Raw genomic sequence first — 9044 nt, forward strand, 5'->3', positions numbered from 1 at the left:
TTTTTTTTTTTTTTTTTTCTAAAGGGAGAAATATGGAAAGCTAAAACCAACAAATACATGCAGCTGACTCATTGCTACATCTTCCTGGGGTAACAATATTGGCAAAGTGTCTTCCTGGCTGTGACAGAAAGCTGTCAGGAAGGAAAAAACAGTTGCAAATTCTGAAGTTGAGAGAGGATTATTCTGAAAACAGCTAACATCTCCCACTTGAAACAGGATTTTCTCTTTCTGTGAATATTGTGACCAAAATAAGTTATTTATTTTCCTACTGAGTTCATCACTGATCCCTACATTATCTGAATCCTGAAAATTTAAATCTGGGAAATTCCTGTTGTGGTAATTTTTCTGACCCCACCTAACTATGACAGCTTTCACATCTCTAGTGACATCTGTAATGAATAATTTTTATGTAAGTTATGCCACACAAAGTCTTTGGACATGGACATTTTTTGCTTTTTAAAGGAAAAAGAAAAAGATGTCTGCAACTGAACTACTTAACATATATCAAGTAAATAAAAACCGTATAGCTGGAAAAGATCATTCAGGGCTTGCTTAAAGTTTCATGAAAATGTGCCACTCAAGTTTCTTGAGAGAAATGGATTAATCTGAAATTATTGAAAGAAGTAGAACCATCATAGCAATTTTCCTGCATCTAGTCTGGATACTTCAGGTCAGCATGTGATAATTGATTCTGGCTTCTGATGCTTCTCCAGTAAGCAAACTATTGAGAAACACAGTAATTAGAGAGAGGACACTGAGATTTGTTTAAAATTACACAACACAAAATGAAGAGCGTCTCTATCAGCCCATTCACAAGAACTGTCAGATTACATCCACAGAACTCTGAACACACAGAACACAGAGCTCTGCATGGAGTTGAAAACTGCCTTCAATACATTGAAAATGATAGTGGCATCATTGGAATATCACAAAGTTTGCACCAGATGAGTCCCATAGATGCTCACATAGGAGCAGAAAGAACACTGTGCTAGTTTATCAGCACCTATTGAATCGATGTTGTGAATCAATGGCTAGTGTTTCCCGGATCACATCATTATGAGTGATGAAATATGGTGTCACCACTATAAGCCAGAATCAAAATGGCAGTTCATGGAGTGCCAGTGTGGATTCCTTTTCAAAGAAAAAATTCAAGACACAGCCCTTATTGAGTAAAGAGATATTCACTGTCTTTTGGGATGGGAAAAGGGTGATCCTTCTTGATTTCCTGAAACCCAGACAAACCATCAGCTCAAACTGCTACATCATGATACAGACTAAACTGAAGGCTCAAACATCCAGAGTCAGATCAGAGAAGAAGACAATCTTTCTCTTGCAGCATGATAACGCCAGACTGCATGCCAGTTTGCAGACAGTGGAGCACATTGCCGGTCTTGGCTGGACTGTTCTACCATACTACTGCATAGTTCAGACTTAATGTCCTCTGACTTCTATCTGTTTGGGCTGATGAAAGATGAACTGCATGGGCAACATTTTCCTAGCAATGAGGGGTCATAGCAGCACTGAAACAGTGAGCCACTTCTGCTGATGCAGATTTTTATGAGTGTGGCATGCAGGCTCCAGTTGATCACTTGCAAAAACTATAGCTAATGTTAGGTGACTATGTTGAAAAACAGTGTGTTGTATCTGAGAATTTGCTCTATCAAATAGTGTCTTTGTGCTCTTTGTCTGTCATACTTTCCATGGAAATAAATAGGAGGCATCGTTTTCAGAGTGACCTACTAACAAACCTGTCTGGCAGTATAACACTATCAAGTTACAACAATCTGTGGCTTGAGGAAAATCTTCAGTTTACCAAGGACACGGCATAGACAAGTTGGTGGTTTACCCCAGCCTTTGATTTGCTGATTGGTTATGTTTGTCAAAAACCAGAATTGGTTGTGAACTGTCATGACTCAAGGATATTAATTTGTATTACTATGGCACAGGTACAAGTATCAGTTTGACTTCAAAAGCCTCCTGCAGGGCATAATCCACTGGATAATTAATTTCTATTCTATGGAGAAAGAAAATGTGGTCATGAAGTGTTAATGAATTTAGGCAAATCTGACCACAGCGAAGAAAATCATAACACTGCTTTACATAATCCAATTTATAGGTGTGCCCTACTACGTAGTTCTTGCTCTGATTCAGCCTCTCCTTTGGTAACATTTCACTAACTGAAATCTGGTCTCACGTGCAAGAACAAGTGCTTCTTCATCAAATGTATCCACAGGAATTGTTTATGTGTTGCGGGGACAGGGAATGTAAATCTTTCTTAATCAGCACCAGAAACATAAGCATGGCAGAAGACTGTAACAGAAAAAAAGAGGGAGATGTACTAGGTACCAAGAAAAATTGAAACACCTTTGAAGATAACATCTTTGAAGGAGATCTGGGTACCAGTGGCTTGTCAGACTTCGGTTTCACATCTTGCAGCAGAGAACCATTACAGAACTACTTAGAAACCACAGGGCTGCCTTAAAAAATTAAAATGAGCAACATCAGAAATGATCCACGCTTTATTTAAAGCCATGTCTTACAACTAATTCCTGTTTTGTCTGAAAGACTCCCACTGGGGTAAAATGGTAAGATCATGACTAGCAAAGGTGGTATAACCCAGCTTAGCCTCACACTGCTGCACACTCACGGCTCTCAAATGGGATGGGGAGAGGTGTGGAAAGACAAAAGCTGGAAAATTCATGGCTGACAAATGACAGGTTAATAGGTAAAGCAGAAACTGCACATGTAAGCAGAGTAAAGCGAGGAAGATGTTCACATTTCCCAAGTCAAGCAGATATTCAGTCACTTTCTTGAAAAGCAAAATTCTGTCACACAGGACATTTACTTAGGATGACATGCACCATGCACACAAATGTCCCCTCTTCCTCCTTCTCACCTTCAGCTTTTATTGCTGAGCACATTCTTGTATGGTATGGGTTATCCCTCTGGTCAGCTGGGATCAGCAACCCTATCTCTGTCCCTTCCCCTTCTCTCTAATGCTTGTGGAGAAGAATGAAAAGCAGAGAATGGCATGTGAGGATTTCTCAGTGACAGCTGAGACTTCAGTGTGTTGTCAGGACTGTTATCAACAACTCCCCTTTCTGCCAACAGACAAGTAAAACGCAATCTGCTGCAGGATTTACACACTTGAGCATACTGGTCAATGATCCGCAGTACTGAGTGCCCAAGTCCAGAGGTGTTCAGCTGCTCAAGAAGAGATCAAGAACCTGGAGAGAGACTGCAGATCACAAGGGAGCTGGTGCAGTTCACAGTGGCAATGTATTTGGCCTTGGATCTTGACAGTCATACATGTAAATTTACTATACTTTCCCCAGATCAAGCATACCAAAGTTTAACAGAGCAGACATCAGGAACCTCATGGAAGTATCTCAAGTCTGTGGCGGCCCACATTCGTCCTTCTACCTGGCCCACAGCAGCATGGTCTCCCCATCAACACTCCTGCGTCAACCTCAATTTAGAGTAACTTTTTTTTCTGGACTTGATTTCTACCATTTCTCATACTTGTTCTTCAAAAACTCCTTTCTTGTTTCTGTCTCCTTGTCTCAGATAACTTCTGTTTGTTTGATATTTGCCATAAAGCAAAGGAAACACTTTGGATATCTGAGAAAGATGTCTGGGGTCAAATTCAAGCCATTTGTTGTTCCACGCTTACAGTTTGTGCGATGAACAAAACTGATCTGAGCACACAGAATATGTGATTTTGTCTTCCTTAATTACTGTAATTTCTCCTATCTCATTTGTCTCACCTTTTAAAAGTAGCAGCCCTTCCAGGTAAGGACTGGTTTTACTTACACTGTTGGAAGGACACTGACCCATGGCAATCTGCTTTCTTTGCCAGACAAATGATGGAAAAGAGGCCCACTGGTAGTATTTTCTCTCCAGGAATATGATTTGTACTACTGTTCAACTGATATTAGCATGCAGCCATGAAAACAGTCATGAATATATCATCATACAATGTCCTCTACTTGCAGTGGGATTATCATGTATAAGATTCCCTATATGATAATAATAATTCCTTCTCCCCAAGGATAAGTGAGTTGGGAAAAATAAGATAGCATATTTTTTGCCTTGTTTCTTTTTCACGTCCTTGTCTTGAGAGCATTCTGGTCTTGAGAAGATTGTAGCAGCCATATCAACGTTATTCAGCTGTCAGATATCTAAGTATTGGAGAGGCCATCCACTGAAAGCCACTAAGCAAATGAGCTGGCTTGACAGATGATGCTGTCAGTTTAGCACCTGACAGAAATTATAGCAGCTAAAGAAAATTTCACACACCATTAATTTGCTCTCATCAAAAAGTCAACACTGCAATTTCGTGCTCTCCTCACGATGCCCAGTCTGGCTCAAAATATTTCAAGTGTGAAGGTAAGTCCATAGCACTAGTTTTGTTTTCTATTCTTTTTTTTATTATTATTCTTTTTTTTTTTTTTTTAATTTCTCTTTTTTCTTTTTTTTTTTTCTTTTTTTTTTTTTTTTTTCTTTTTTTTTTTTTTCCCACACTGTAGGATAGTTTCCCAGTTACTTATTCTTAAAATATCTGGGCAGCCTGAGTCCCAGCCTATGCTGGTTATATCTCATGAAATCCCGGCATAAACCTGAAGAGCTCTAGCAGTGGAGCTAGAGGAACAGGCAGTCACCAGACACAGAGTATCCACAGACCCAGTCAGGCAAGGGCAGCTTACTGGTGATTTGGGAATTTTTCAGTACTGCTATCAAATGCAAAGCACAGGAAGGGCTGAAAGTCAACTTGACCAGTGTGCCTACACTGAAAATATGAAAAATGACTAATGAAAAACTTTCTGGTTCTCATGTCCATGCTAGTCAGCATTTTCTTCTGCCCTCCCACTGAGATGCCCCAGCTATATACTGTGAGCAAGTACATCATATTTGAGCTCATGAATATTTATAGGAAACAGCAAGGTCCATGCATAGAACTCAATGCACTCTACTTGGCAGCATCTGAATTTACCACATGTCTGTTTCTTGGTAACATGATTTATTTTCCTCTTCATTAACTTTGATGAAGTGGGGAGGAATTAGCACACAGTGACACTTGGGTCTGCGTCCTTCTACTTACGCATTTCATTTTCAGACTCCTACTTGCACGTTTGTAATTTTTATTCTTTAGAAAGTTGTTGTTTGCTGTCAGATTTGAAGTTAAGCTGTTCTTAGATGATTATTCCATTTTGGGGCAAATTTCAGCTAACTTGGTATCTTGTAACATATTATCAAGATCTGAATTTTTTGTCCAGAGATGCAATTCAAGACATATCTATGCCCTAATAAGTATAAAAAATATTGATTTTGTTCCCTATCAGTTATAACTGCTGTTTCTTCAGATCTACACCATTTCTGTTTATTCATACTTAATTTTACAGTATTTTCCTGAAATGAGCATGGGATTTGATTACTGTGTGTCCTATGGTAAATTACTGGGTCTTTAACCATGATATCTTAACAAATGGCATAGCTCTTTTCTGAGTAGGTCTCTGGTCTTTTTGGACGTTTCTAGCAAGAAACAAGTTAAAACTGAGTAAATAATTTAATGCCATTATATATTATTTTAAATATATATCTACCATATTTTTTCGTTTCATCTACTTGTTTGAGAAGGACATTAAAATCATATTTTTTATGTAGACCATTAAGCATTCTTTGGCTTTAATTTTACTTCTAGAAGGTCAGCATTTTATACTTAATGCTTGACCCAAGTTTAATCCAAGACCTTAATAAATGATACTCTGCCTGTGCAATTTCTTCTCCTCCGTGGAATACAGTAACTTTCCACATTCAATCCACAACAAAAAATCTGAACTAGGCCTCATCAGTGTAAATCTCTGCAATACTGCTGGTGTCAATCGTACTGTTTGGTGCTGTGGGGATGTCTTTAATTCAACACAAAGGATGTACAACTCACCATCAACTGCAGAAATGTAGATCCATTTGCAGAAATGTAGCTGTAAGAGAAGAAATGGAAAAAATGTAAAGAGCTACTAATTTACTTGCTCTGAATCTTATTTTTAATATGTTCCTCTGAAATCATTACTTTCTTGTGGTTGTGACTTTTCAGTTTTAATTTGTAAACACACACACACACACTTCCCTGTCACAACATGAATTCCATATGATGTTGGTAAGATCTGTTGCAAACTTTCTGTTGGTGTTGAAGTGACAATGTTTTGCCACTGAAAAAAAATATTACCTAATTTAAACACTGAGCATTAACCAAGATAATTTTATTGTAAACATAATTTTTCAGCTACACCTTTTTAACTATAATCAACGCAAATGTGCAAACCATAAATGATAAAACTTTCTTGATGAAGCTATTCCTGCTATCTGAACTTCTTTGTACCTCTCATGTTTCAATAGTTAAAACCCATTCCTGCTACTGGCGTTTGTAAGGCTAATTAACAAGTCATATGAGGCTCAGTGACTTCCAATCTCTCATTAGTAAATCAGAATCTGATGTTACTCATCCTGAACGGAGGAAAGGAGAAGGAGGGGCACATACCTCAGACTAAGCAGCCTTCACCACATAAATCAATGCACATCTTCAGAATGAAGCCTGTTACAGCAGTCACTCACATGATTAGTATTCTTCTGTGTGCTGAGGGGATACAAAAACATCGTGGTTCTCAGGATTAAGATAGCCAGCAGTGCAGTTTTTGAATTTGCATTTTGCAGGGAACAGCACCACGTTGCTTGGGCCATTTTTAATGAGAAGCCTGGGAAGGATAAAGTGGTAGTAGAAGTAAGTAGAATGGGATTTGTGTCCCAGTTAGCAAAGAAATTGACTGCTTGTAGGCAAAAACTGTTTTTTAGAAGAAAAAAAAGATGGACTTGCACCTTATTTGGAGAGAAGTTTTCAGAGTTTATGAAGTTTCTGCAGACCCAGAATTTGTTCTATCCAAACACAGTTCTCTGTATGCAGCAAGACGCTGCATAGGAATTTAACTTCTTTCCTAGCAAATCAGGGATGAAACATCAGCCATGTTCTCCTCCCTTCCCCCAAATGTCACAGCTGAGTCTCCACTTCTCTTTGTTTTCATCAAAGTTCTTCTGTTTTGTGAAAAAATTTCTGCCCATTTCAGTTCGTTTGGATTGCCCTTTGACATTTTACACATGACTGAAACAGACATTCTACCTTCAGAGTCCCAGAAAATGTAGATCCTTAATGCTCTATAGAGAGGGCTGTGAGTTGAGATGTTTGGTAGGGTGCACCATGTGTTGAGCCAGAAACATCCTCTCACAAACATATATCCTCAGTAAATTCTGCTACATGCTGACTGGTAGTTATAAAGTCATAATAGCTTGCCGTGCACTATCAGTCACTTTGGCTAGTGCAAATCAAAACTTAAAGCAAATATTTGAGGGGTGAGGAAAGGAACTGTTCAGTCTCTTTTCCACCAATCACTATCAAATTATGCTGCTAATATGTGGTGACAAAGTCAAAAATGGCATTTTGATTTAGTTAGTAACTGAGGAGTTGGAATCCTCCAGTGTGTCTCATTCATCAGTGCCCAGCTGAATGGTTTGGAAAGGGCTCAGTAGAAAAGCAGGCCAATAACTTAGCCAGGAAGTTGACAGTGATTCAGATTGCTTCAAGCAAAGAGACGTTGGTTTGTCCTGATCCGACCACAAAATCTACTATTCTGAGAGAGCTTTGGCAGAACTGTACAGGCCAGAAAGGAAGATGCTCCAGGCAAAGGAAATTATAACATATATTTTTCTTGAAACAATACTGCCAGTGAGGAAGTATCCTTTTAGAGTCCTGTCCTGCATCCTTAATTCAAGCTAACAGAATTGATTAGAACTGATTTTACAAGGAGATAGAACTATTCAACGAGGGAACTCCCAGAAAATCCAGTAAGGCTCGGGACAAAGTATGCACAGGACACATGTAGTACTGCAGACTTAGCTGCATAACTCTCCATGTTTTAATTAAACACAACTGAGAGGGCTTAGGATCTAAAATACCTGAAAGTTTTATCAGACAACATATTCTACTTCTCAGCAAAAATATGTGCAAACCCTGTGGTTGCATATATACAGGATTTCCACACCCTTAGTCCCAAAGGGACAGAGTTTGTCTCTGTGTGGTTGATTTCCTATGATGATATCCAGAGTTTTTTTAGTGATGAAGGAGAAATTCAAATTCTAACTGCTCAGCAATAGTGATCTATGACCAACAGATGATCAGGCACGGAGGACAAGAAAGCCTGGCTGCAGGACGTGTTAAACTGGTGTCTGTTTATTCACAAGACTGAGCACAATAAAAATCAAGTATCAGTTGCTTTGCCCACTTTTACCAAAGGCCTTCTTTTAGCTTCTTCCTCTGCATACCTTATATGCTCAGGGTCTCTCTGCACATCCTTTTTATTGCTTCACCCAGAGAGAGGTTCAAGTACTTCTTACAGTCCTGGATGGAAATTTGACAGGCTGCACACACAGTCATGCACATGCACGCATAGATTTATGCTATCATAAACACTCACCAGCAGAAGTCTGAAACTAAATCTGTACATTGAAATGAATGCCCATTTGGTTAGAGGATCTCCCCATTGGGTCAGGAAGAAGTTGTGAGGTCATCTTAACTCTTCTATTGCATCAAGCTTTCTTGAAAGACTTCCAAGTACCAGTGTCTGACTACGTATCTGTCCTCAGTCAGATCCACGGGAGATGCAAATATCTGCATAACAGAGCATTTGAATTTGGCCCACTTTTGCTGAATGGGCATTTTTTTGGCTTATAGTAAGTAAAATCTTCAAAGTCTAGTAAGGTGAAACAAGCAGTAGGAACACTTCCATTGTTACCTCACACTGGGCTTGCTTCTCATGTAACAGTCCAGCAAAATTAAAGAAGATAGCACAGCGCTAGATTTCTCTGTCACCAAAGCAGACTGTTCCATCCATGGAAGAAAACTTTCTCAATTACTATCTTCAACAGATCGACTCCTCATGTGAAGGGAAAAAAATGCATGTGCTTCATTTAAATGTGTAGATCAGTCAAGCAAGAAG

Source organism: Lagopus leucura, unplaced genomic scaffold (genome assembly GCF_019238085.1).
Source record: "Lagopus leucura isolate 7727_CA_CO unplaced genomic scaffold, USGS_WTPT01 Super-Scaffold_774, whole genome shotgun sequence".
NCBI lineage: Eukaryota > Metazoa > Chordata > Aves > Galliformes > Phasianidae > Lagopus > Lagopus leucura.